A 27,814-nucleotide genomic window follows, 5' to 3' on the forward strand; every position below is an offset into this window, starting at 1 on the left:
TCTCGCATCTCACGGTGTCTGGGAACACACGTTGTGAGGCGCTGAGACCCAGTCGTCCAACTGAGATACTTTGCAATAAAACCAGACTTGTTTGCAAATTGAACCTCACGACTGATGTGTCATTGGGTATATGGCTATTGTGCCTTATTTTCATGTACTGACTAGCAGTGGAGCTGTGGGCCACTACATTGAGCAAGATTTGGCTCTCCGAATAGGCCTTCCTCTCCGACAGAAGCAGAAATCAGAAAACCTCACTGTTGTGGATGGTTCTCAGCTATCATCCGGCCCGGTGACACAATACACCGAGAAAGTCAAGCTTCTGCGTCAGGACGGGCATCAAGAGGACATTACTTTTGATCTCATTGGTGCTCCTCATTTCCAGATGATATTGGGAATGCCCTGGCTGGAGACCCACAATCTTAGGATCGACTGGCAGAAACGAGTTCTGACATTTCCTCATGATTGTGCCGACACATGTTACAAAAAAGATGACACTAATCTGAAACCGAAGAAAGGAATCGTGTTGGGCCTTATCAGCTCCTTACAGCTTGAATACCAAGATTACCAGGATGTCTTCAAAAAAGAGCAAGCCAATGTTCTGCCCCCGCACAGACCCTACGTTTGTGAAATAGATATTGTACCCGGAGTCAGATCCCTTGCAGCTGAATTTACGCTCTGACAGAACAGGAAAATTAGCATCTTAGCACTTACCTGGATCAGTACCTGGCGAATGGTTTAATTCGCCCGTCCAAGTCACCTTCCTCCTCGCCCTTATTCTTCGTGCCTAAAAAGGAGGGGGACTTAAGAACTTGCATCGACTATAGAGCCATCAATCAGATCACAGTTAAAAATCGATATCCTTTACCGCTTATACGAGAGCTCCTGGACCAAGTGAAACATGCTCAAATCTACACAAAACTGGATTTACGAGGATTTACGAGGAGCATAGCATCTTGTAAGAGTAAAAGAGGGAGACGAGTGGAAAACAGCCTTCCGCATGAAGTACGGCCTCTTTGAATACAAGGTTCTATTTATTTTTTATTTGTATTGGATAATAAAATCATCCTTTCCAATTTTTTACAATATATTACATTTCATCTCATCTAACCAATAAATCAAACAAATCAATAAACAAAACACATTTTTGGATGAACATCTAAACATTATTAGATTTTTGCTTTTCATTCATATCAGGAAATATTGCAGTCAAAAATTGCACAATCGCTATACGAACTGTTAGTTTAGAATTGTTAAAAAGATGTAGCCATAACACACTTGTTTCCATGTTGCCATACATCACTGCCCATTCATTTTTTAAATGAATTATCCTAAAATTAAATAATCTGGGACAAATCTTTAAGCAATGCTCTAAAGTTTCTTTTGAGGCCTTATTTTCACAGAATCGATCGACAATGAATTAATTCTTTAGGTATCAATTTCCTTCTCACCAAGATCTCCCTAGTCGGCCATAGATTCAGCCTGAACCTAAGATATTGATTACGCAGTCGAGGCACAGGACACTTGATAAGATAATCTGCCATTGTTCGGAAACACTTGTGTATAAATGGATTAGACCAGAACTCTTTATACCTTCAGCACGAGTTACGGTTCACTATCCAGTCATTCTGGTACAGTTTAGTTTTAGCATGTTCAGGGTTGGTCAGAAGTAAATCTAGAGATATTGATGCATGTAGTGTGTAATCACAACACATTTTGGTAAAAGTCTGATCCCGTGCCAGGAGCTGTTCAGCCATGATTCCCAGTAAGTTACATGATGATAAACCTAAAATGCATTTCCTAAGTAAGGCTACCATTCTCCATTTTACTTATACTTCAAGTGATAGCAAGCCTAGTTCATGCCTAATTAATGGTAGTGGCACATATGCAGGTATATTCAGTAGTTGTTTCCAAAAGCGTGATTCCATTTTTGTCCAGTTGGTGTTTTTAGGCAAAAAGGAGTAAATCCCATACAATAACCTAGGAATCACCTTTTGTCGGTAGAATGTCATAATATGAGTTAAGGTAAATTTCTCAAATTTGCCCTTTAGTATTTTGCTTGGCATATTACAGTTTTATGTATTTATTTATTTATTTATATTTATATAGCGCGCAAGCAGCCCAAGGGCATTGAGGCACTGTTACTTGCAAGAACTTAGTTGCACAGGTACAGGCATGGTAGCGGTCGTTGATACATTATGAATACTATAGAACATCATACTGTTGTCACAGACATTGCACTTGGTAATTGTGTTACAATTTATGCAGTGGGTCATGTGGTGAGTATTCATGCTAAAGTGTGGGGCCTTATGTGAAGAGGATGGTTTTCATAGCTTTGCGGAAGGTGGTGAGGGAGGCCTTACCTCGGATCGTGGGAGGTAGGGCATTCCAGTGAGTGGCTGCGAGATAGGGGAAGCTGGATCCGCCCGCTCTGGCTTTTTTTACTAGTGGCACAGATAGCATGTTGGTATACGGTGATCTAGTTGGCCTGATAGTGGAGACGGGGTAGATTATTTTTGAGAGGTAGGCATGTGTAGTGAGGTGAATGCATTTGTGGGTCAGTGTCAGAGCTTTAAAGAGGATCCTTTCCTTTATTGGGAGCCAGTGAGCTAGTTTCCTGGCCCCAGAGATGTGTTCTCTTTTGGCAATGCCTTGGGCTGCCCGGAGAGCATTGTTTTGTATGACTTGTAGTATCTCTAGGTTCTTATTGGAGGTTCCTAGAAAGAGTACATTGCAATAGTCTAGCCTAGAGCCGGTGATGGCTCTGGCTATATTGGTGCAGTTCTCTTTGGAGAGAAAGGGTCTGACTGCGTTGATAAGTTTAGCATGATATGCAGCTGCAGAGGCTATTGCATTGACTTGTCTGTCCATGGATAGGCTGGAATCCAGGTAGACTCCAAGAGTTTTGACAGAATCTGAGACAGGAATTTTAATGGTGTCGATGGTGAAGTGGCTGAATTGTGAGTCTAGGTTTTTTAGCATGTTGGGGGAGCCTACCAGGAGGAGTTCAGTCTTGTCGGAGTTGAGGCATAGTCCATTGTCTGGCATCCAGGCTTGGATGGTGTTGTAGAGGTTGTTGAGGGTCAAGAAGTCGATGTCATAGGTACCAGTGAGGGTGAGGAGGATCTGTGTATCGTCGGCATAGTTGGTGTAGGAGATGCCCATAGCGTCGAGTATGAGGAAGAGGGGTCTTGTGAAAATGTTGTAGAGGGTGAGGGAGAGGCAAGAGCCTTGGGGCACACCACAGAGTATGATGGTTGGTGAGGCAGAGGCTAGGTCGGAGAATACTTGCATAGTTCTGTCTTGTAAGAAGGAAGTGATCCAAGCTGTGGCCTCTGGAGAAAATTTGGCAGTGGAAGAAAGGTGGTGGCATAGGACGTCATGATCTAGGAGGTCGAAGGCTGCAGATAAGTCAAGGAGTAGAAGAAGTGCTGGTTTACCCATGTCTCTAGCATCGTCCATCTGGTTTTTCAGGTCAAGAAGGGCGGTTTCAGTCCCGTGTCTGGGGCAGAAATCAGATTGGCGGAGTCCAAGGAGTTTATTTTCTTCAATGAAGTGCTGAACCTGCAGGTAGGCGGCTTTGTCCAGTATTTTGAGGAGGAACGGGACAGTGGTGATAGGTCTGTAGTTGTTGGGAGAGGTGGGGTCGAGAGTTGGTTTTTTTAAGAGAGGGCGGACCCAAGCTTCCTTGAGGGAGGTGGGAACTTTTCCTGTGGTAAAGGAGGCATTAACGAAGGCTGTCAGGAAGGGAGCTAGTGCTTCAGTGCTGTCTTTGATAATGGGGGCTGGGCATGCATCCCCTTTGAAGTTCGAGGGTTTGATGTTCCTCATTATGTTGACAATGTCTTTTTCGTGAATGGGTTTGAAGGATAAAGGTTGAGGGGGGGGCCGGGGCAGGTGGTGGGACAGGGATGTGTTTATTCGGTAGGGCTTGTTTGGTGGCTAGTATTTTGTTTTTTAGGAGGCTCAATTTGGTTTGCATGGCCTTTTGTATGTCATCACACCAGGTGTTGTCTTTAGTGAATTTCTCGGGGGCGGGAGTGGGTGTCTCGAACTACCTAAAAATGGCAAAGATTTCTTTTGTGCTAGATTGAGCTTTCGAGATTCTGGATTCAAAAGATTTGGCCTTTGCTTGGGTGATTGCCTTTTTGTATTTAATGGATTGAGCTTTAAAGCTTGGGAGTTGGGCAGAGGAGTCTGGCCTTGTTGGCAAATAGAGGGGTTGCACGGTACGAGAGCATAGCCTGGTATTACGGCTGCTTGTGGGGATGGGCTGTGATCTGACGGTGGCTTGCAGAGTACGGGCACGTAGTCTAAAGCGCCTTGTGGTAGAGCATGGATTAGTAAGTAGGTCGCAGTGGTTGTGCTTCTTACCTTCCGGATGCGGCATAGGTTTGGGGCAGACGGTAGACGAGCAGCGAAGAGCTGCAAAGAGCACCGGAGGCCTTTCCTGATGACCTTCCCTGCTCGGCTTCGCCTCTCGGCCTTCTCCCCCTCGATATAAAGCAGGAGGGGTGGGGCGAGCTGGGCGAGCCGGCGATTCGGGACACGGGCATGCGATGGTGATGTTGATTGCACTTTTTGTTGTTAGTGCATCCATGGAAACGGGGGCCATTTGGTATGGGCTCGATGGTGCTTCAGCACACGCGGCTGGAGTCGGAGACAAAGAGGAACACGTGGATGTTCCGAAGAGAAGATTAACAGCTGATTTAGCCCTCTGCTGATCGGTGGTGCTTCCTGCTCGCAGCAGAGCTGCAAAGAGCACCGGAGGGCTTTCCTGACGGCCTTCTCTGCTCAGCTTCGCCTCTCGGCCCTCTCCCCCTCCATATAAAGCAGGAGGGGCGCGGCGGGCTGGCCGAGCCGGCGAATCGGGACACGGGCCCACAACGGTGATGTTGATTGCACTTTTTGTTGTTAGTGCATCCATGGAAACGGGGGCCATTTGGTATGGGCTCGATGGTGCTTCAGCACACGCGGCTGGACCCGGAGACAAAGAGGAACACGTGGATGTTCCGAAGAGAAGATTAACAGCTGATTTAGCCCTCAGCTGATGGGTGGTACTTCGTGCTCGGAGCAAAGCTGCAAAGAGCACCAGAGGCCTTTCCTGATGGCCTTCCCTGCTCGGCTTCGCCTCTCGGCCCTCTCCCCCTCCATATAAAGCAGGAAGGGAGGGCGGGCTGGGCGAGTCGGCGAGTCGGGACACAGGCCTGCGACAGTAATGTTGATTGCACTTTTTGTTGTTAGTGCATCCATGGAAACGGTCTGAAGTTTATTACACATGTCTAGTTCAATAACTTTGTTGGACAAGGAGTCCACAATACTTACTCCCAGATATTTGTACTGATGAACTTTAGCTAGACATTCTTTTTGCAGGTACCATTTGTGAGATTTTATTCTGCTATTTGTGTGAGGTCGACACACCATAATCTGCGTTTTTTGCAGATTGATGATCATGTTGTTACTGGAAGCATACTGATCCAGTTTATTAAGCAAGAGTTGCAGACCTGTTGGAGTTTGGGATGTAAGAATGGGATCATCAGCATAAAGTTGATGCGAAATTCTGTGTCTCCCTAATTTAGGGGAGTCACAATGCCCAGACCGCAATTCTTCACCTAGGTCAAGCAAAAAGAAGTTGAAAATTGATGATGCTAATATGCATCCTTGCTTTAGGCCTCGATACGTATGAAGAATTGCAGATCATTTTCCTGCTAAGGTTAACCTGACTTGTACTATTTGAGTGGAGTCTCATAATCAAGGATAATATGGAGGTGGGACAGTTGAGCTGAATGAGTTTGCAATACAAAATTTGACGATCAATTGAATCAAAAGCAGAATTAAAATCTATGTACGCTATGTAGCGGACTTGATTTTTGATCGCATATTTTGATTTTAACATATTCAATACCATCAAATTCGGACTGGTACCCAGACCTGCTATGAATCCCGTTTGAAACGGGTCACGGAGTTGATTTACTAAAGTCCATTCATTAAAGTCCCTTAGAATCAATCTGGTAAAGATTTTTCCCGGAGCATCTAATAAAGCTATTGGTCTATAGCTAGCTGGTAGAATTCGGTCCCCCTTTTTATAAATTGGGACTATTATTGAATGTTTCCAAGATGCAGGGAGAGTTTGTGTTGCATTAATTAACGTAAATATTTTAAATAGTATGTTAGTCCATAGTTCTGGATGTTTTTTGAACGTCCTATTGGATATACCGTCTGGCCCACAGGCTCCTGACTTACTGATTTTGTTTATATAAAATTTGATATCATCTAAGTCAAATTTTTGATGAAAGTGCCACAAACATTGCATTGGATTAACAACATTATTAGGCGGGACCGCATAGAGTTTTAGAAAGTGAGTGCTCCAATCCTGTTCAGTGACATTATTATCTTGTACAATGGTTTGCAAGTGGTGCATTGTCTGGTTTAAAAGAGACCAAGTAACAGCCATGCTCTTGGAATGAATTGATGACAACATATTTTCTCCATCGAGCTGATATCTTTTAGCCTTAGTAACTTTTAACCAGTTTTTATATTTGGTCTTAATGTGGGCTAAAAATGAAGCTCTCTCTGTAGATGACATTTTGAGGGCTTCTCTTTTTTGCCGATGAAATCCTGCCTTCTTAGTTCAAGTGGCCGCGTCATACACATGTAGTTTTGGTCGCAAAGTTCGATGACTAAGCAGACTTTTACTATTACTTGAGCTTTGGAAGTGTTGTAACATGTCCGAATAAACAGGCTGTGTTTCAGCCAAATCCACTCGATGATTACAGCATTGTAAAGCTAGATGCTCATTCAGGGAAGTTAACGATTTAACAAACCATCATAGGCGATTGCCACTGTTATTTACCATTAATTTATCATGCAGGTGGGTCTTTTGAGTGGCTTTGATGGATTTCACACTTGGCCATTCAGTTACAAGTTGATTGTGATCACTATGCATGTTTTCTAGAATACAAAACTTGGTTATACTGTGGAACATTTGCGTATTCACATAAATAAAATCAATCGTTGAGCAGCTGCTACCACGCTGCCAAGTGGGTCGTGGGGGAATATCGGACGGAAAAGCTCTATTTAATCTAATCAAGTTATGATTAGATGCAATAGCTAGTAATTTTGCCAATCTTGAATTGTTTTTAGAGGCATGGTCAATTGTACATTTAGGATTTGAAATCTCCCGCAATTATAATTCAAGAGTGTTGTGTCCATTGCAATTAAGTTACGTAATTCACCAAGTGTTTTTATGAAACTGCCATCCGATATTCCCACAGGATTCCAATACACGTTAATTAGACCATACGTGTCATTGTGTTTCACTTTGACAAATTGTATGAATTAATTCGGTGTTGCCCATTTTTCTGCACAAGTACCTTGTTCTATTTTGATGGCTACAAGCAGATCTGATGATGGCCTGCCTTGAGATGCCTTAACTGCTGGATTAAAAAATAAATCATAATTGTCCCACACCGAGACTGACACTAACCAAGTCTCTTGGAGCATGAGTATATCATGTTGGGTCATATGACTATCATTGTTGTTTATCATATGGGAAAATCCTCTTGTATTCCAATTTAACAGTGAAATATTTTGGGGGTTGAGGGACTGTGCTAGTTAGGAGAAATTAGTAGGCATACTACATGTGCAATCGGCCATTTTATATGGTGCAGTGCTTGATTTGGGTACCAAAAAGTTGGAGCAAAGATTTCTAGGTTGGTATTGTATTTACTTTCCAATCTCACTACCGACTGTTGATTCAGTACTAAGTACAAAACCCAACATTACCAGTTCCTTTTTGGCCAACCAGATGGTATTTTGAACCAACCTGGAATTCATCCATATCCGTACACACTGTAAATTGGTATTCACAGGGAATTCCACCAGCACCAAATCGGTGGAGTCTTCCAACATCGGTATGTCAGAGAAGATGGCCAAAATGGACCGCCTGTTCAGTTCATATTGCACAGAGGGACTCTGTTTGCTAGCCAACTTCAAAGTGAAATTGGCCGGAAACTTCTTGTTGCGAATCTCAAGGGGGCCACTAAATGCCAATTGCAAATAGCTCTCCAGCGACAGGGGCCCTTACTAGATTAGGATTGGTGCCCATGGCGGCTTGAATTATTTGGATGATTTCAGGTGCAACCTGGGCTAGCAGAGCATTTTTGCCATTTGGTAGAGTGGAGTGTCTTTCTCTATGTGCCAAATTGAGTCATGCTTCTGTTGATTTGATACCATATCAAGTGGCACCTTTTCTGTTATTTTTTCTAGATTTTGATCTGTGTTGCCCAACGGTATCATCTTATTGGCCACCAACCCCGGCAACTGGATCTCATTTCCTCTTTTGTCTTTGAAAGAGACACTTTTAGCGTTACAATTAGCTGGGGGTCTCGAGGGAATGGGGGAGTCATTACAAGGAGTTACAGCAGGTTGACTGCTCATGTAAGCATCAACTGCTTTCCTTATCTCTTGACGATGGCAGTCTCTAATATTAGATGCTGAATTTGAGCCTTCATTCATGGGGAATTTAATAGGCACAGCAGGTTGGAGTCTAGCCGCCTTAGAACTTCCATGCGTTTGTTGCAAGGCAGCCTCCTTGACTAATGCGTCTAGAGGGGCACACAACACAAGCAGACTGGGGGCTCTGCCTCTGCTCTGCTCACTTTGTTGGAATTCATAAACTGATATTTCTTAGATATATCTTGAGCAGTCGATATGGAATTTTTGGCCGGTAAACACAGCCTTTTCATAAAGGACTGCGTCTTAGCGCCTTTATTGTTTGTTGTATTGGGCTCATTTTTTGACAGCTTGGAATGAGAAACAACAGATGGTTTTGTACTACATCTAGAATTTTTCGAAAAGATAGTGGCCCTCATTACGACCCTGGCGGAGTGGGTTTACGCCAGCGTTATTCGCGGCGGACCCGTCCGCCCTACTACGAGTTCCCGTAGCGCCATGGAACGTTTTCCGCCTGGTTTTTCCGGGCGGTGAAATCCATGGCGCTACGGGACCTTGATGTTAATTACGCCACCGTATTTTGCGGTGGCGCAATTAACGCCTTCCCCACTCCCATTATACCCTATGGGGCAAAAATGGGAATGGGGAAGGGTAAAATGGGGAATGGGGATTTACCGCCCCGCCAAGGTCGGCATGGGGCGGAAAATCCGCCAACCTCCATGGCGCTATCGGCAGCTTTCCGCCGTGCTCCGCGGTGCATTTAGCACCGCGATTTCCGCCAGGGTCGTAATGAGGGCCAGTGTATGCAACTTGTGAAGGTTTCATCAGCTCAAAGGGAGTGGAGCTCGAAACATTGGATTCACTCTGCAAAGGGATGTTTAGACCTTTGTGCGGATGTGACCTATCACCATTAGTGTCAAAATCACCAATGATTTTGCCGACTTGTGGAATTGTATTAAAGACAGGTTAACCCCCTAGAGGCAGGGTCCCTACAGGTTGAAGAAGCTGAGGGACATCAGTCGCCGTGCTCGTTGCTACCATGCAAGTACGGAGCCGGAGCCATGATTGGCTGAGTTAGACATTTGCCTTGTAATTTGTGAGTGATTTTTTGTTGCCATAGAAGCAATTTATCAATTTGGGTTGCTTGGCTATTTACTTTGCTGTTAAGAGTGTCAAATAACTTAAGCAAAGTAGATAGAGAAAGTTTCATGGCATTTAGCGCAATTTCCACCAAGGTGTAGCTACTTTTGTTTGTTTGTTTTAATATTTGTAATGCGCGCCAGTCCCAGGGGTATCAGGGTGCAATAAGCATCAAGAAGATTGTTCAGCTTAGGTTACAATGCTGTATAGGAATATACATTTATACAGTAATATAGGAATATACATTTACACAATAAGTAAATGGTGAGGAGCAGACAGTTAGGACAGTATACAATGAGGAGCAGGTAAGTGGGTAACATTACTAGATAGATACACAATACACAATTTACAAATTTACATGGTATGTACAAATGGTGATAGCATACTGGGATATCTTAACAGTCATTCTCCTTGATCCAACAGGTGAGGTTGGACCTGAAGCGGAGGAAGGGTGCATCTTCCCTCAGGAGAGGGGGGAGGGAATTCCAGTATTGAGCAGCTTTAACCGGAAAGCTGCTGCCGCCAGTCTTAGTGCGTTTAAATCTGGGTACCATTAGGAGGTTAGCATTAGCAGTTCTACTGGGGCGGTTGGAGGATTGTCTTGTAAATCTGGCTATGAGGTAGTGTGGAGTGGAGACATTTATGTGTTAAGTAAGCTGTTTTGAGGAGGATCTTGTCTTTCATCGATAGCCAGTTGTTAGCTCTTCTGATGTCAGAGATGTGGGCTTTTTTGGGAATGCTTAGGGCTGCTCTCAAGGCTTTGTTTTGTAAAATCTGGATCTTGTTAGTAATGTATTTGTTACACCCTAAGTATAGGGCGTTACAATAGTCCAGTTTGGACAAAACCAGGGCTCTAGCTAAGGTGATGCAGATATTAAAAGAAAGGAAAGGTTTAGCTGCTCTGATTAGTTTGCAGGTGTAGGCCATTGACGAGGCCATAACGTTGACTTGTTAAATAAACGTCAGTATAGAATCTAGGTAAAATCCAAGGGTTTTGACTTCCTTGGCTACGGTGATAATATTGTCATCTATGCTGAAGTTGGAGTAGTTATGACCTAGTTTGTTAAGGGTTGCAGGGGTGCCAAGGATGAGAAGTTCCGTTTTATCATCATTCAGGCAGACCGTGCGAGGCCATCCATTTATTTTTATTTGTATTTGTTTATTTATAATGCGTCGGTAGCCCGCAGGCATCAGGGCGCAGAGAGACAGGTTCATGTTAAGCCGAAGGAAGAGGAAAAGTTAAGGGATGACACATTATTTAAAAAGATAGGTCTTCATTTTTTTTCTAAAAAGAAGCAGATTTGGCTCTGCTCTGATGGAAACTGGGAGGTTGTTCCACTGCTGAGCAGCACGGGTCGGGAAGGATTTCCCAGCACCAGTCGCTCAGAGTGCCTGGGGTATCTGTAACTTGCCTTGTGTTTGGGATCTTAAAGCCTGTTTAGGAGTATATCAGGTGAATTTGGTTCTGAGGTAGGAAGGAGCCACTCCATATAGACACCTGTGTACTAGGGTCATGGACTTATAAAGGATTCTATCCTCTATTCTGAGCCAATGGAGGGATCTTCTGGCCTCTGTCACATGGCTTCTTTTGTCTATCTTTTTTATGATCCGAACGGCATTGTTCTCCATTATCTGGTATTTGTTTATGTACTTTTTTGATGCTCCCAGTACCAATGAGTTGCCATAGTCAAGGCGTGCCAGTATAATGGCCCTGGCGATTGTAGCCGTATTGTCTTCTGTTAGTAGTGGGCGTATGGCTCTCAATAGCCTAATGTAGTAGGCATTATTTTTATGGAGATAATTAGTTTGGGATTCAGATCCCAGGGACGCCTCCAGCATCATCCCAAATGTTTTCACATGGGGGACCACCTTAATGCTTGAGTCTTTGATGGTGAATTCTTCAAATTCTTTACCAAGCTTACCCCTTGCGTGACTGGAACCAAAAATCATTAGTTCGTTTTTTTTGCAGTTCAAGCACATCCAATTGTCTTCCATCCATATGTCTATCAAGTTGTATATAGTTGTGATCTTTTCCTCGTCTATTTGATAATCTCCTTCCAACTCTATCACCAGATGTGTGTCATCAGCGTAGTTGGTAAAGTGAACACCGATGGATTCTAACAATACACAGAGAAATTTCATGAATAGATTGAAAAGAAGAGAAGAAATGCTGGCTCCCTGCGGTACACCTGCATTTATGGGGGAAGGTGTTGAAAACTTCTCCACCCAGTGAATTCTGGCTCCCCGATCTGTGAGAAACGATGTTAACCATGCCAGGGCTACCTTAGAGCACCCCGCTGTTTTCTCCAGAACTTGTTGTAGGAGTGAGTGGTCGACAAGGTCAAAAACAGCACTTAGATCTAAAAGCATTAAGAACCCTGATTTGCCCTTATCTATTATGGAAAGCATGCGTGTTTGAAGATCCATGCCTGGATGATGAGGTACACTCTATTTACAAAGGCCAAATCCTTGCTGTAATCTCCCGTCAGCGGGATGAGGATCTGGGTATCATCAGCATAGTTAGTGTAGGTGATACCCAGTCCACCTAGATTGTCAAAAAGGGGCTTTGTGAAGATGGTGTACAAGGTTGGGGAAACACAGGAACCCTGAGGCACCCCGCAGGTGATGGCTAAGGGGTCAGCAGCCGCAGATGGGGAGAAGATGCGCATGGTCCTATTGTCAAGGAAGGATTGGATCCATACAATCGCTTCCTGAGAAAAGTGGGAAGCGGAGTCCAGGTGGTTACATAGGATTTTATGGTCCACTAAGTCGAACGCTGCTGAGAGGTCAAGTAAGAGCAGTGATGCTGCCTTTCCATTGTCTCTCAGCGTGTCAATTTGTGCCTTGAGGTCGATCAATGTGGTTTCTGTCCTGTGTAGGGGTCTGAAGCCGGATTGACGTACTCCTAAAAGGTGATTACATTCCAAATATTGTTGAATTTGAAGGTAAGCCACCTTGTCAAGAATTTTAAGCAATAAAAGGACTGTGGTGATGGGGCGGTAGTTAGTTGGAATCGAGGGGTCAAGAGATTGCTTTTTCAGGAGTGGGAGGACTCAGGATTGTTTCAAGTTATTAGGAATGGTGCCGGTGGAGAAGGAGGCGTTGATGAGTTTGGAAATGAATAGCGAGAGATCACGTGCCGCATCCTTCATAATTTGGGCTGGACAAGGGTCGCTGTGGCAGTTAGAGGGTTTAAGCTAGAGGATGATTTTTTCCACCTCTAGGATAGATAGTTTATTCAAATTAAAGCAGGGTGGTGGTTGATTAAGGTGAGGCGAGGGCTGTAGAACAAGGGGGTTGTTGGGTTTGGGGGCAAGGTGGACAGTTTCGTTTTTGTTGTTGATTTTAGTTTGGAGAGTAGCGACCTTGTTGGAAAGGGTGCTATGAATGTTGGTGCACCATAACTTGTCCTTGAGGCAAGTGTTGGGTGTAAGGATGGGTGTTTTTAACTCTTTAAGGATAGTGAACAGTTCTTTGGTGCTTGAGTTGGCTTGAGTTATACGTAGGTTAAAGGAAGATTGTTTGGCAAGAATTATTTCTTAGAGAGTGGCTATTTTGCTAAGGTTGTTTTTGTTAGTGACAGAAGGATCAAGTCTCCAGATTTGTTCACTTTTCTGTTTTTATAGTCTGATGGCTTTCAGATGAGGTGTGAACCAGGTGTTCACATGTTTTTTAGGTTTACTCTTTCTACGTTTTAGGGGTGCTATAATGTCTAAGGATAAAGTCATTATCTTGTTGTATTCCTCTACCAGAGTAAAAGGGTCTGTCTGGTCTGGGAGTGAGCTCAAGGTGGGGAGGATCAGGGGAGACAGTTTATCGGCAGTGATATTGTGTTTATTTCTGGTGGGAATAGCGGGTGCTATGCTGTTGGTGGTGGGTGAGGGGGGTGACGCCTCTTCCGTGAAAGAGATCAGATGGTGATCGGACCAAGGCTGTGGTGTTAAGGAGGTGATAGCGGTCTGGCAGTTATAAACTGCGATCCAGTCAAGAGTCCTACCTTTAGTGTGGGTCACGCCTGACACTTTTTGTGTGAAGCCTAGTTCGGCCAGGGAGTCGTTAATATGTGTAGCTTTTGGTCTGAAGGGTCATGGAGTCCTAAGTTGAAATCCCCTAAGAGAAGGCATTGTGAGGTGTTTTTTAGGCTGTCTGATAGGATATTGGTTAGGTGTTCTTCAAAGGATCCTAAGGGGCCAGGGGGTCTATAAATAAGGTGGATAGTCAGGGTTTGGGAGTTGGAGATCGGGAGCTTGGCTGTAAGGGATTTGCAGGAGTCAAAGTTTTGAATGGGGGCGAGTCTCAGAACTAGGCTGGATTTAGCAATTATGGCGAGGTCTCCGCCTCGGGATTTGGTGCAATCTATTCTGAGAAGTGTGTAGTCCTTGGGATAGCTAGCATGACTGCTGGGCCTGCTGCTGGGTGAAGCCAGGGTTCTGTAATGGCAAGGAAGTCCCTGTTCTCAGTTTGGTGTAGGTCAGCTATTTCCGTGGCATGGGCTACCTTGGAGCGGGCATTTATGAGGTCTCCTCTTATGCTAGTCTGAGTAGTATCTGCTGGTGGAATCTGGATGTTGTGATGATACTTCGGGACGGGGTTATGGTACAGAATAGTGTGGGGGCTGTGTGTTAGAATTTTAGTATTGTGGACTTTGAGGTGAGGGTTGTTAGTGTATGTCAGAGGTTCTCTCGAGGTTCTATTGTTATTGGTTGAACAAAGGCTAAGGGATTTGGCGGTGGGTTCGAAAATTTTGGGCCATCTGGCACGAAGTTTGAGGTTTCTCTGGAGGAGACTACATGGTCTGGTATCCGGTTTGGTTTGAATGGTGCAAATATTGTGGAAGTTTGCAGACAGGTTAGTTGTGGTGAGAGGTGGAGTATCGGTCCTGATAATGTTTGAAAGGCTAGCTAAGTTTAGGATAGTCCTCAGCAGGACTGTGTAGATGGTTGGTAAGTGCATAGTTGATACGAGTAGGGCTATTAGCTGGCTACTGGGGCACCAGTGCAGTCACAAAGGCACCGTCTGAGGGTGGGGGCTGATAATGTATCAGAGAGTCACGAACATTGGAGGCAATCAAGGGTGCACTAAAGACTGGCAACGTTAGTATGTGGAGGGTTATTGCCGGGTGGAAATGCAGAGACTATAATAGCGCAATGTCATACACACATTACAGCAACGTTATGCGTACATGTCTGGAGAGTAATACTTTCGTTAGACATTTACAGGATGATAAAGCAATTAGGTGTAATAGGACGATGTTCTTATGTAGAGGTTAATGTTAATATGGAACAACAATCAGAGCAACAGGTAATAGGAGGCACGGCCTCCAGGAAATGGTGTACCGGTGGGCATTTCCTCATGGGTGAGTAAAATCATTCAACTAATAATAAACAGTATAGTGGCGATCAATATTAGCAGAAAATAGCAGTACAATGCAATTTAGAACAAAGCAGTGTCAAGCGTTTGCTAGCAAAACAAGGACATTCCCAAATCATTCACCTGATAATAAACAGTATAGTGGCGTGCAATATTAGCAGATAATAACAGTGTAATGCATTAGAACAAAAACAGTGCCAATCATTTGCGACTAAAGGGGGACAGAACAGTTCAGAGCAAACAGTGAGCACGGCTGTACACAGGCGCGTGAGGCAGTTGGTGCAGCTAAAGCAGACGTTCATAAATAGCAGTAGCATATACAAACGTGGGCAGGCGTGCACAGTTGGGTATTGGCTCAGGGAGCATAAAAGACATTAGTGGGGATCGAGCGCTCATATAAGAGCAAGGGTGGTGCACCTACGTGAAAAGAAGGAGTCTGCATAGAGGCGAGACAGGCTGCAGTGTACCACAAAGTTGCAGTAGTAATATGGCAAGGCAGTTATTAGGAAAGGTGCTGAGGATGTGGCTCACAGTGACGAAGCAAGTCATCCTTGCAGCAAGTCAGTTCATGAATGATGCCGAAAGTGCCATGGAGCAGATAGTGGATTTAAATGAACATACACTCAATTGATAAGAGGTGCTGAGGTGGCGCACAATTCAGTAGCATAACATCACAAAGCGAGTTGGGTAATAGGGGCTGCCGCATTGACATGCAAGGGATCCTGGTGTTGAAAGATCACGAGATCAAAATAAATGATTGCCGTGGTGGCGGGCAAGGGTTATAAGCACCAGTGAAGCAGATGCTGCGTGTAGTACAGCGGTGGATTATGGCAGTGCATACACACTCGGGGAAGATATGTGGATGGGTATTACTCATGCTTTGCAGAGCATGGGGATTAAGTGGGTTGGGGAACATTCCACCATTCCTATCGGCTACGACAAGCTCGGGACAGGAGCCTTTTTCCTCGTGCCTTGTTACGAGGGCCGGCGCTCGCCTACCGGCTAGAGCTGATTGTTTATGAAGATACACAGCAACCAATCTGGTCGCTTCTGGGCACAGGGCTCTGGGTGCTGATGGTCAAATTTAGCGGGCAGCCATGTTGGAAGGAGACGATCCTCATGTTGTACAATGGTGACTGGATATTCAAATGGAAGAGAAGGGTCAGACTGCGGCTTTTCGTGGTCCTGCAAGTTTTCTTGTTATTGTAAATGCAATGCTGTAATAACGGCAATATTAGAATCGCGGGTGCCGCGCATCCGCAGTTATTGCAGAGGGAGGTGGCAATATTGCCCCCAGGCTTACCTTAACACCCAGCAGGGTAAAGGTGATGGGGATGCTGCTCCTGAAGCTCGTGGTGATGCAGCCAGAGCTCCAGCTCTGGTGGAAGGGACTTAATGCAGGATTAGCGACATCCGCTTTCCTGCAAGGCTCCAAGGAGGTTGTAGGTGAGCTCGGCAAAGGCACTTCTGCCGAATTCACTGGGACATCCTCAAGTGTAAACACCGGTAGAGCGCAAGCTCGACGCGGCGTAGGTGCACAGAATGACACGTGAGTGCTAGAATTGTAAGAACTGATACTGGAAAACATTACTGGTGATTTAGACAAATTGTCGGAAAGAAGCTGCGGAGAAAAACAAGAGTTCGATTAATTTAAATCAATTATAGCAACATCAGACACCCCCCCCTCAGAGGTGACCATGTTTGCTTCAATTGGAGCAATGGGAGGTACAGAGTTCAATAGACTATTGTCGGTCATTGATATGTTCAGTTTCGGATATTCCGCACGTGATTCTTGAACAGACAGTGCAACCACTTTGGCTTGCTGTGCGGTAGATTTTAACTGATTACTTGGCACGTGATCCTTGTGTTGGGGCAAAACTTGGGCACCAACTTTCACAGAAGGAACAAGGCAAGCAAGTCTGGAGGTACTCACTGCATTTCGCGCAAAAGCAGCATCTGTGGCGTTTAAAGGATCTGTGCAGAATTTCTGAATATCCATAAAGTCCTTTGTGCTGCCTATTAATGTTGCCGCCTTTCACAAAGCGTTTGGAGTTGACGTGTGATTTAGAATGCAGTTCTTGGGGGGCGCTGTTGCGCATGAGTAAAATGGCCGCTTGATTTCGGAGCTTCTGCTCCACCGCAACATCCTGTGCCAATTTATCCGTTCTGAGGCTACCTGGGAGGCTGGTAAGCTGCGCTGACAACGGCCCAGACAGCTGACCACAACCAGAAAAAATCCTGGTCAGCGCGACGCAGATTTGCCATGATACGACCAAGTGAAGACTAGCCGACACTCAGCGCTGTAACGATCCGGTGCCCAGAACCGGTCAGATTCACCCGAGTGCCGTGGACGCGGGTGGATTGCAGGCCGCAGAGGGGAGGAGCCTGCGGCGGCGATTCGCGCCTGGGAATGACATAAGGGGGTTGCCTTTCTGGAGATGGCAGCGCCTGGTGCCTATCTGGAGTTTTTGTGCCCGAGTGGGCCCCAACCGGAGACTGCAGCGAACACCCGACACCCTCCCGGACGCCGCGATCAACAAAGATCCCACAATATCCCTGAGAGAGGCGGTGAACGCTTCGGCTCTCTCGCGGCGACACGGAGAAAGCACGCGATCACAAGTAAGATACCGTGTGATAAGTGTGGCGGTGTGTGGTGGGCCTAACTAGGCTGTGTGGAGGTTTCCCGCACATACCGCGGCCTGGGCTTATGGCTGGCACGGCTCTGCTTGCTGCGACTGAGGTGGGCGGCCTTTGCCGGTGCGCATGAGGATTGCCGCGGAGAAGCCTGTGGGCCCATCAGCACGGAGCTGTTTGATGTAACACTAGCATCCGAGCGCCTGTTACAGGCTGGACGCTGACGATCCACTAGAGACATAATTTTCTGATTCAAGGCAATATATAAAACCTGGAGCCAGCTGTACAGTGAGGTTCTGACCTCCGTGGCGAATACACGTGGCTCGGTTGACCCGTAAAAGGCACGGTTGATCGATCCGTGAGGCGCACTTGAACTTCAAGCAAAGTAGCACCTTGATTAAGTATCAGGGAGGGGCTGTGATAGCGCTCAACGCCTAACACACTGCATCCTCTAGACCATCTGAAGGCATGCTGACATTGCCACTACGACACGCTAAATCAGTAAGACACATACAGGGGCCCCACAGGAGAAGGCTGAGCAAGAAGCTACCAGATACTGTTATTAAAACATCACATACGTGGGAGAGCGCAGTCCACTCATGGGCGATACGGTTTGGCTCTAACGGGCACACGGACATATCTATGACCCCATCCCATGTAGGCCACAGGCACAGGCAACATGTGGTGAGGGGGTGAACACTTATAGAAACCATTGCCCTAAAACATCGACAAAAGTGCAGTTGGGGGTGACACGCTGCCCGGCGCCGACATGGGGGAACCACATAAAACTGGCAAAACATCCAAAACCCCTGGAAGCAAAAAGAAAGGACCAATGGACACCTATACCAGTAGCCAAAATCAAACCGTGGCAGTTGAGATGCATCGGAGCCCGGTTTGAATGGCAAACCTGAAGGAGGGGAAAGGGAAGATAAACTGGCCACGCTAATGCAAAATGGGTTCCTGGCAGTAAACATGAAACTAGATGAGATAGTGGCCACTATAGGCTCCATGAGGTCCAGAATAGAAAAAGAGAGTGCACGTGTCACTGAAACTGAAAACAGAATAAGTGCGGATGAAGATACTATTGCTCATCACAGCCGGGACATCACTCACATCAAAGAAACAATGAGCAATTTGTAGAGTAAGGGTGAGGATCTTGAATCCAGATCAAAGGAGGAACAACGTTCGCGTGGTTGGTGTGGCGGAATCCTTTGGGAAAGGCCAAATGGAGAAACAACTGGAAGCACTGTTTAGAACCTTGTTCGAGGCTGAGGCATTCTCCGAACATTTCCTGGTAGAGAGAGCACATTGCACGCTGGCACCGGTACCCAAGCCAGGTCCACCGCCACGTACGATAATTGCTCGTCTACTAAACTTTAGAGACAGAGACGCAATCCTACGCCTGGCAAGGGAGGCAGGAACACTACAGTATGATAGGAACCGCATACATATATATCCAGAAATCGTCTGCTCGCCTGAACCGCTGCGGAGATCTTATGAACCAATCAAGAAACTTTTGAAAGCACGCCAAATTACATATGCTCTGATGTTCCCAGCCAAAATGAGGATTCAGCATGCAGGAATTGCACACTTCTTTGAGAATCCGACGGAAGCCTTAACGTATATAGAGCCCTTCATACCCCTTCCTCCCAGAGGGGGCAGACCAGCGCAGAACAACAGACCCCGCCCGGCAGATTAATGACACATGATATATGCAGCTATGTTTGGGATATCCGTTTTTCTCTTTGGTCTAATGAGAGGCTGGCTGGCGCCTGGGATGGCCTCATGATTTATGGATAGGTGGGGTGGTGGGTACCGGAATTGGCAGACATGTGATGCAACATGGCTACCACTGGAACATTCCACAAGTTGCAGTGGGAACATCGTCAAGTTGGGGGTGATGATGAGGGAGGGGGGTTGGTTGGAGGGGATGACGGCTGTTATATAAACGTACGGTTTGAAGCGGAAAACGGGTCCCGTTTTAAGGAGCCCTGTCCTGTAGCAAGGACGAAGAAAGTAGAATGTTTGTTATTGGTTAAACCAGTGTTCTCACAGATGCTAGCACTACCTACGTTATACGAACAGTACATTTCTAAGATGCATGGGGTCGTCAAAAACATTTTCCTATGAAGCATTGGTGATGGACTAAAAGTTAAACTATTGTCATGGAATATAAGGGGGCTGAATAACCGGTTGAAAACCAAGAAAGTGGGTAATTATATAACCAGGCATGGTCCCCAGATTGTTATGTTACAAGAAACACACATGATGGATGCGAATAATGAGCACATACTGCCCAAATGGGGCAAATCGAGGTTTCACACTAATTACTCATCCCAATTCAGTGGGGTCATCATTACCCTTATTCATCCAGGACTAGGGTTCAGGCTACTGTGCCAAAGAATTGATCCGCTAGGCAGATATGTTCTGGTGTGGGGTGAGATCACGGGTCAGCAAATATTGCTGGTCAACACATATGGTCCCAATATCTAGGGGATCTTGGAGAAACCTACACTCGCACACAAGACAAGGCAATATTGGCTGAAATTCAGGCACGGCTTCAATAATAATAAATATTATTATTATTATTATTATTAAGAATTTGGCAAGTTAGCCACTAGAGAAGTGCAATATATGGCAGCACCGATCCGTGCCCGTAGATATGGCGATGGGAACAAAACTAGGAGGACACTGTCCAACTTGCTCAAACAAGATAGGCAACCCAACCATATCACAAATATACAAACATCACAGTGGGTGGTCCTCCTGGGCGAGCAAGAAATCAATAATGAGTTCACTAAATTCTACCAAGAAGTATATAGAAACAAAGATACTAAGACAAACCCGGAAATTAAATCCTACTTAGAGGCACTCGGAATGCCAAAACTGAGGAGGCCCGAATGGCAATGGAGGAGTCTTACCGCTGAGCAAATCACTGAAGCGGTTAAGGCATTTGCATCGGGCAAGGCTCCAGGGTCAGACGGATTGGGCTTGGAATTCTACAAGGAGTTCCACGAGGAGCTGTGTACCAGTGCTGTTGCAGGTATGGGAAGAGGCCCTCCAGAGTAGCATACTACCTCCAACAATGAGAGAAGCAATAATAACCATGCTCCCTAAACCTCGCCGCCCACCCCAGGATATATCTTCTTACAGACCCCTTTCTCTCATAAACACGGACGCCAAGGTATTTGCAAGAGTACTGGCAAATAGGCTTTTTTTAAAACTTTTATTTTTGTCGGCAGAGGTTCACAAGGCACAAACATCAAGGCAACAAGCATATAAACCAGGCATAGCATAGAACATCATAATGATTACAATATCTTAGTTCCAACAGTGGTTTCAGAGCATCACCAAATAAAGAAGGACACAAAAGAGATCACGATGCATGGATGGAGACTGGAGACAAGCCAGATCCGGGCGTGCTCTCACTTTGGTTGTTGAGATACGTATTAAATTTGCTCCAGATGTTCCTGGGGCGAGATTGGGCGGGCAGCATAGTCAGGTATTCCTCCTCACAGTTCCGTGACCATGTGAGCATACCCAGCCATTTCTGAGAGGCCGGTGGGGAGGAGCGCTTCCAGCTCTGGAGTATACATTTTTTGGCAATCAAACAACTTATATTCAAAAGCTTTTTCAGGCGCTTAGTTTCGTCAGTCCTCCAGACCCCTAACAGAACTGCCAAAGGATCGAAGTCAATTACAGTTTCAGTTACTGCACTTAGTGTATTTGGAACACCATCCCAAAAATCAGACAATTTGTTACAGGTCCAGAACATATGTAAGTGATCAGCATCCACTGCCTTGCAACGTGGGCAGAGGTGCACCCCAGAGCGAGCAAACCCCGAAGTCCTGCGTGGAGTGTAGTAGAGCCTGTTAAGAAGTTTATATTGCATAGCACGAAAACGGAAGTTGAGGGAGACTTTTTGGGTGTGACAGCACATATCCTCCCACAATTCATCAGGTATTTCTAGGCCCAGTTCAGCTGCCCATCCGTCGCGTGCCCCGAGAGCCGGAGTGGGGATGATGTCTTGTAGGATTTGATACAATGAAGAGACGACGCCCCGTGCACCGCCCGAGCTAGCGATATATGCTATTGCCGGGTTATCTGGGGGCTCATCAGGAAAGGAGGGCCACATGGTGCGGAACGCGGCGCGGAGCCTATAATATTGAAGAGTCTCTAGGGGGGTTCTGGTGTGCCCCGGTCTCCAAGTTTGGGGATCTATGAATTTGCCTTCAGGATAGAAGTCAGATAGCGCCCTATACCCCAGTGCACCCCAGTGTCGGGCCAAAGCGGTATCCAGCGCGGGCTCCAGGGAAGGCCCATACGGGAAGCCATTTGTAATATGGGGAGGGCCCACTTGACGAGCACAGCAGACGTGACCAGGCATACAGAGTCGCAGCAATGGGGTCGATGGGGGAATCAGGTGCATAGTGTCGATGTAGTGTTAAGGACACTAAGTTGATACCAGCAGACGCAAGCGGCTCCAGTTTGACATGTGGGTGCACTGGGGAGCCAGGGTACCAATGAGTAGCATGCTGGGCCTGGGCCACGATCCAGTATAGTGCTAGGTCCGGAGCAGCAATACCACCCCGTTTGTATGAAAGTGTCATGTCAGTCCACTTCTTGCGCCCTGCACCGGAGTGCCAAAGGAATTGTGCACAAAGCGTATGCAATTTAGTGAAATATGCCCTCCCAGGCCATGTGAGTATATTGCAAAAGGTGTATAAGAGCTTGGGGAGCAAAATCATTTTAATAAGAGATAGTCGGCCAGCAACGGATAACGGAAGAGTGCGCCATCGTGAGATTTTGGTCTCAACTGTTCGATCTACAGCTGAGTAATTATCAGCAAGCAAGGTGGGTTTAGTGAGGGATATCTGCACCCCCAGGTATCTAACACGCTCCGGGGCCCAGCGCAGGGGATATTCGGTGGTGGGCTGTAGGGTAGCTTTAGTGAGCAGGAAGATCTCCGATTTGGAATAGTTAATCGTAAATCCGGAGTGGGTGCCGACACGGGTGATATCTCTCAGTACAGGATCTAGGTGGGTTGTGGGATCTCTGACGTATAGTAGGACATCATCAGCATATAGAGATATAATTTCAGGATCGTCTACCAGTCTTATTCCTTTACGCGAGTGTCGTGCACGGACAAAGTCCGCCATTGGTTCTATCACCAACGTGAAAAGGATCGGGGAGAAGGGGCAACCCTGTCTGGTACCTCTGAATAGCGTGAACATCTCGGATGTTAGTGAATTAACTCGTACTCGCGCAACAGGGGAAGTGTATAATAGTTTGATGAACCCTATCATGTTTGGGCCAATGCCCATTGTTTCTAGGACCAGCCACATGTATTTCCAAGAGACCATATCAAAGGCCTTCTGAGCGTCCAACGTAACCGCTACGGCCTGGACGTCTTGATCTATACGGGACATGACATTGAACAATCTCCTGATATTATGGGAGGTGGACCTGTCAGGAACAAAGCCTGCTTGGTCTTCTTGTACCAAGTGCGTCATAATAGGCAGAAAGCGATTAGCAATGATCTTAGCAAAGATCTTTGTGTCGAGATTCATGAGGGAGAGAGGTCTATAGGACCCGCACTCGTCATCAGGTTTACCCGGTTTGAGCAGCACCGTGATGACCGCTTCTCGCATGGAAGGGGAAGGATGGAGGTACGGAGTGCCTCATTCCAGACCTCCAACAGCCGGGGGGCCAGAATAGCTATGTGCTCTTGGTAGAAGTCCGCAGTGAGCCCGCCAGGACCTGGCGCCTTGCCTTTGGATAAGTCCGAGATAGCCGTTACTATCTCGTCTAGCGTAAACAGGGCATCCAAATGGTCCCGGGTCTGTGGGGAAATTTCCGTAGTGGGGATCTGATCTCGCATATGTTGCTCGGTGTGCTCTACGGGCTGGGAGTAAAGGGATCTATAGAACTCAGTAAATATATCCAGTATTTGTTCGACCGCCCATTGAGCGTCACCATGTCGATATTTGATGGAAATGATCTGCGTTTGGCCCAGCTCCCCCCTCACAAGTGTCGCAAGCGTTTTCCCTGGTCTGTCTTCCTCTCCATATTTCCTGGCGGCCTGCGGGCGGCTGAAGTAATGAACTTCGCTGGTAGCTTGTGTGTTAAATACTTGGAGTTCAACCGAGATTTGGGCAAGAATGGTGGGGTCAGTACCGGTGGAGCAACATTGCTCCAGTCTTTTCAGTTTGGCCTCAGATCGCCCAAGGGCGGCTCTAATGGCTTTTAACACCCCAGCCTCCCGGGAGATAGACATACCCCTAATGTAAGCCTTAAAGGCCTCCCATCTAACCGCGGCGGAAGTGTCCTGAAGAGAGTTAAGTTCAAAGAACGACTCAATGTCAGCTAGTATCTCAGACTTAAGCACAATGTCTTTTAGGGCTTCGGACTTAAAGCGCCAGGTGCTGAGTGTTGGAATGGGAATTCCCAGTCCTAAGGACAGTGTGATTGGAGCGTGATCTGAAAGTGTGCGTGGCAAAATTCATTTATCCTCCACCCTACCCATGACCTCCCTAGAGACCAAGAACAAATCTATCCTGGATTAGCTATCATGTACAGATGAATAATAGGTGTATTCCCGCTTCTGGGGGTGAAGTGTTCTCCAGGCGTCACAGATGTTGAGCGACTGCATGTGGCCATGCAGCCTGCACGCTGCACCAGACAGAACTCTGGCAGCCGTGGCAATTCTGTCCAGGACAGTGTCCAGAATAAGGTTCAGATCCCCCCCCATATAATCTGCACCCCTACGAAGCCCAGCAGTATGGTAGTTACAGTGTCAAAGAATTCCGGAGAACCTACGTTGGGACAGTAAGTGTTAACCAGCACATACTCTTTATTGACCAGTGTACAGTGTAGTATGACATAACGACCTTCAGGGTCTATGTAGCTTTTATGCAGCACAAACTTAATTGATTTGTGGATCATCGTGAGAACACCCCTAGATTGTGTGGAATAGGAGGTAAAGAACCTGGCGGAACCCCATGACGGGGCAACAGCCCTCGGGATGAGTCCATTGGAATGTGTCTCTTGTAGAAGCAATATCTTGCAATTGTGTCTGTTGGCATAGGCCACGATCTTACGGGCCTTAGTGTGATTGCTCAGCCCCCGAATATTCCAGGACATTATGACAGTCGCCATTTCAGAGGTAGGCATCTACACACACAGTACCCATATTTCAGTGAACATCCCAGCTCCAGTGATGGTATGAGCTCCCAGAGTTGGAACAGCAAGTGGGCATGTGGCCCTTCAGTATGCGCGCCGCGAAACCTTGTGTGCCTTTTTGAAAAACCACCCCTTTACCACCCCCCACCCTCACCACTAACCATGGATCAGCAGTGTAAACATCGCCCACCCTTAACTGCGCACAGTTGGGCCGTCCCCAACCTGGCCCAAACTGCCCTAAGGCCCAACTGGGGCCAACACATACCAAAGGTTTGAAAAAAAACAGTGCAATCGCAATGGGGTATGCCGTTGCCGTGCGCTAGCATGCTTGGAGCCAAATGGCTCTGTTGCAAAACGAACAGTGGTGGCGGACACATGATGCAGGACCCCGCCCACGGGGCGGGTAACCGGGGACTGCGCACGAGCCCCTGCGGTTCCGTAACAAACCAAAACAGTTTCAACAGTTAAATAGTGTTCACCCCTATGTCCCATATATGGGAAACGGGGCTTATCGCAGAGAGATTAAAGACCTGCATTCAATAACAGGAAGACAGAAATTGCGGTAGGACAACAAAACAATGCAAGATTAGCTCTGTGGAGTGCCTCACTAACACGCCAAGAAGGATGTGCACATTATTGCAACTTGTTCTATTGTGTTCTCTTGACCTATTGTGAATACTCTGTGTACTGCCTAACTCTTCTTAAGGGAAGTCTGACTGCTCAGCCACAGCTACCAAGTGAATCTGTGTGGTACAGACTGCTACCAAGTGGGTTTACTGCCAAACACCTGTAGTCCTAAATCTTTTGCAGTGGTCCCAGAGGGAACTGCACAGGTTTCTGCCTAACACGGCGCCAGACCTTACTGCCATGATGGAATCAATGGCTAAAAACTTTGCCTCCTTCCACGAGAAGCTCGACGACATTAATGCGAACGTTGCCTCCAAGGTCACACGGTTGCAGTGCACAAAAGTCTTGTAACGGTTCAAAAAGGAGTTGGACCAAAGAAAGGGACGAGTTAGAGGGTCAAGGCAGCAAGCCCAGTCCAGAAGGTTAAGGGGTTATTATTACCTTGTAGCAATCTTTAGAAAGGGAGGCCTGGTGGACACGGTACCTTAAAGTGGTGAGAATACTCCAGCAGGGGCAGTTGTTCCTGGCAGTGGATGCAAGGCGGTGCTTCGTCCGGGGGAAGAGAGGATCTCGTCGAGGAGGAAGACAGGAGTCTGTTGCACTGCCAGGGAAGAAACCAGCCGCGCAGTTCCTCAGGTACAAGGAGCGGTCCTTTAGTTTGCGGTCCAGTGGTGAGTGGCTATCCGGTTGCTGGGGTGCTTGGCAAAGGCAATTCGACCACAGACAGGTCTGGGGTGCGAAGAGAAGAAGGTAAACTGGTTGTGCCCACCAGTCAGGGGAAGAAGCCTCTCCAGCCGGGAGATCTTCTCTGTCGTCGGGAAGTGGTGAGTCGGTTCCGCAGAGCTCCACTGGTGGTGTCGTCATGGCAGGTCGGCTCAGCTTCTCCCTCGTGGGATTCGCAGGTCCTGTGGCGACTTCTGAACTTCCAGTCCCCAAAGCCCTGCTTTTATGCAGCATACCCCCATTCACTCAGCCTAGCTGTCAATCAAACGTGCTAAGTGGTGAGTCGGCCGGCTCACCTCTTGGGCCAATCACACAAGAGTGCGACTTGAGTTACCAAGGTAACTCAGTCCAGGGTGCCTAAACCCCCTCCAACACCCTCTGTGGTACCCAGACAGAGTGGCACCACTTTTGGAGGCTTCTGTGGAGAAGCCCGCCAAAAAGTGGAACAAAGGGCTCGACTTGGGTTGAAGTCACAGAAGAGAACAAAAATGCCATTTTAAAATTGAGTCCTGGCAAAAAATACCAACCGGCGAATTAATATTAATTAAATAAACCGGCGGTATGTTCGACGCTATGAGAATTAAATAAATAAAGTGGTAGCCTCGAACAATGGGAAAATCCCATAGGGAAATATTCGCGGTCGAATATAAAAAGTAGTATCCACTGCCACCAGCCAAAACTCGATCAGGGGGGACGGAGACGTGCCCCCTCGACTAACAGACCCCGGGGCAATCGAATTGCCCCGACCAGTACGTCCACAATATGATGGTTTGTACTGGTTTCTGTTAATAATTTGGGACTAGTAAAGCCAATGGTGATTTTACATGCCCTGGGAGACAGTAGTCAGTCCCAGGGTATGGACTCTATGGTGGGGGGTCACTATGACACCCCTGTGTCTGCACGGAGGGTGCTGTGTAACACACATAGTAAAAACACATGAGACCCTATGGAGTAAAGGACCCCATAGCCCATAAAACACATTAAATGTCAAAGGAAACACCACAAATCATGTGCAAGAGTGGGAGAAAAAGAGTCTCACTCTTGGCAGGAGAAAAAAACACAAACTCCAAAAATCCAGCAAAGCTGCTGGGGGACTCACTAGGTTAGGAAATTCAGCCTAAAGAGAGAATTCTCTCTAACACGTCGCCACCCCCGGATTAGGGTCGTTGTGAAGTTCTTCCTGTGGGGGCGACGTGTGGCCCACCTCAGGCTGAGGGACCGCCTTAGTAAATTTGTCCATGGCACCCCCTTTAGCAGATCCTTTGCAGCGACTCGACATGGCCGGAATCAGAGGGGAAGACGATAAGATGGAGGGAGCAGGCTCCGGTAGCGTTAGTGGCTGCTATAGGCTCGACGAGAGCAACCCGGCAAATTGAGAACACTGCCCCCCGCGGCCATCCAGCTAGTGAGTCAGGTATTGAGGAGGCCCTGTGCGCGGGAAGTCTAAATATATAGCTCAGCCAAGTATGAGACTAAATGGATCATCACATTCCCTATTGCGGTTCCCTCGGAGGACACCACCACAGGGAGCGGTGTCAAATCTGGGGAGGTTACAACTCCCAAGCAATGTATGGCAGGGCGGCAGAGGACGATTCCAGCGGGTGTGCCGCGCAATCAGTAGGCAGGAGAGGCATCCCCTATAGACACGCGGCTGAAGTGTGGGTGTTAGGGCAATCCACTGTAGAAT

The sequence above is a fragment of the Ambystoma mexicanum genome, chromosome 1p (genome assembly GCF_040938575.1).
Source record: "Ambystoma mexicanum isolate Mex_15411 chromosome 1p, UKY_AmexF1_1, whole genome shotgun sequence".
Taxonomy (NCBI): Eukaryota; Metazoa; Chordata; class Amphibia; order Caudata; family Ambystomatidae; genus Ambystoma; species Ambystoma mexicanum.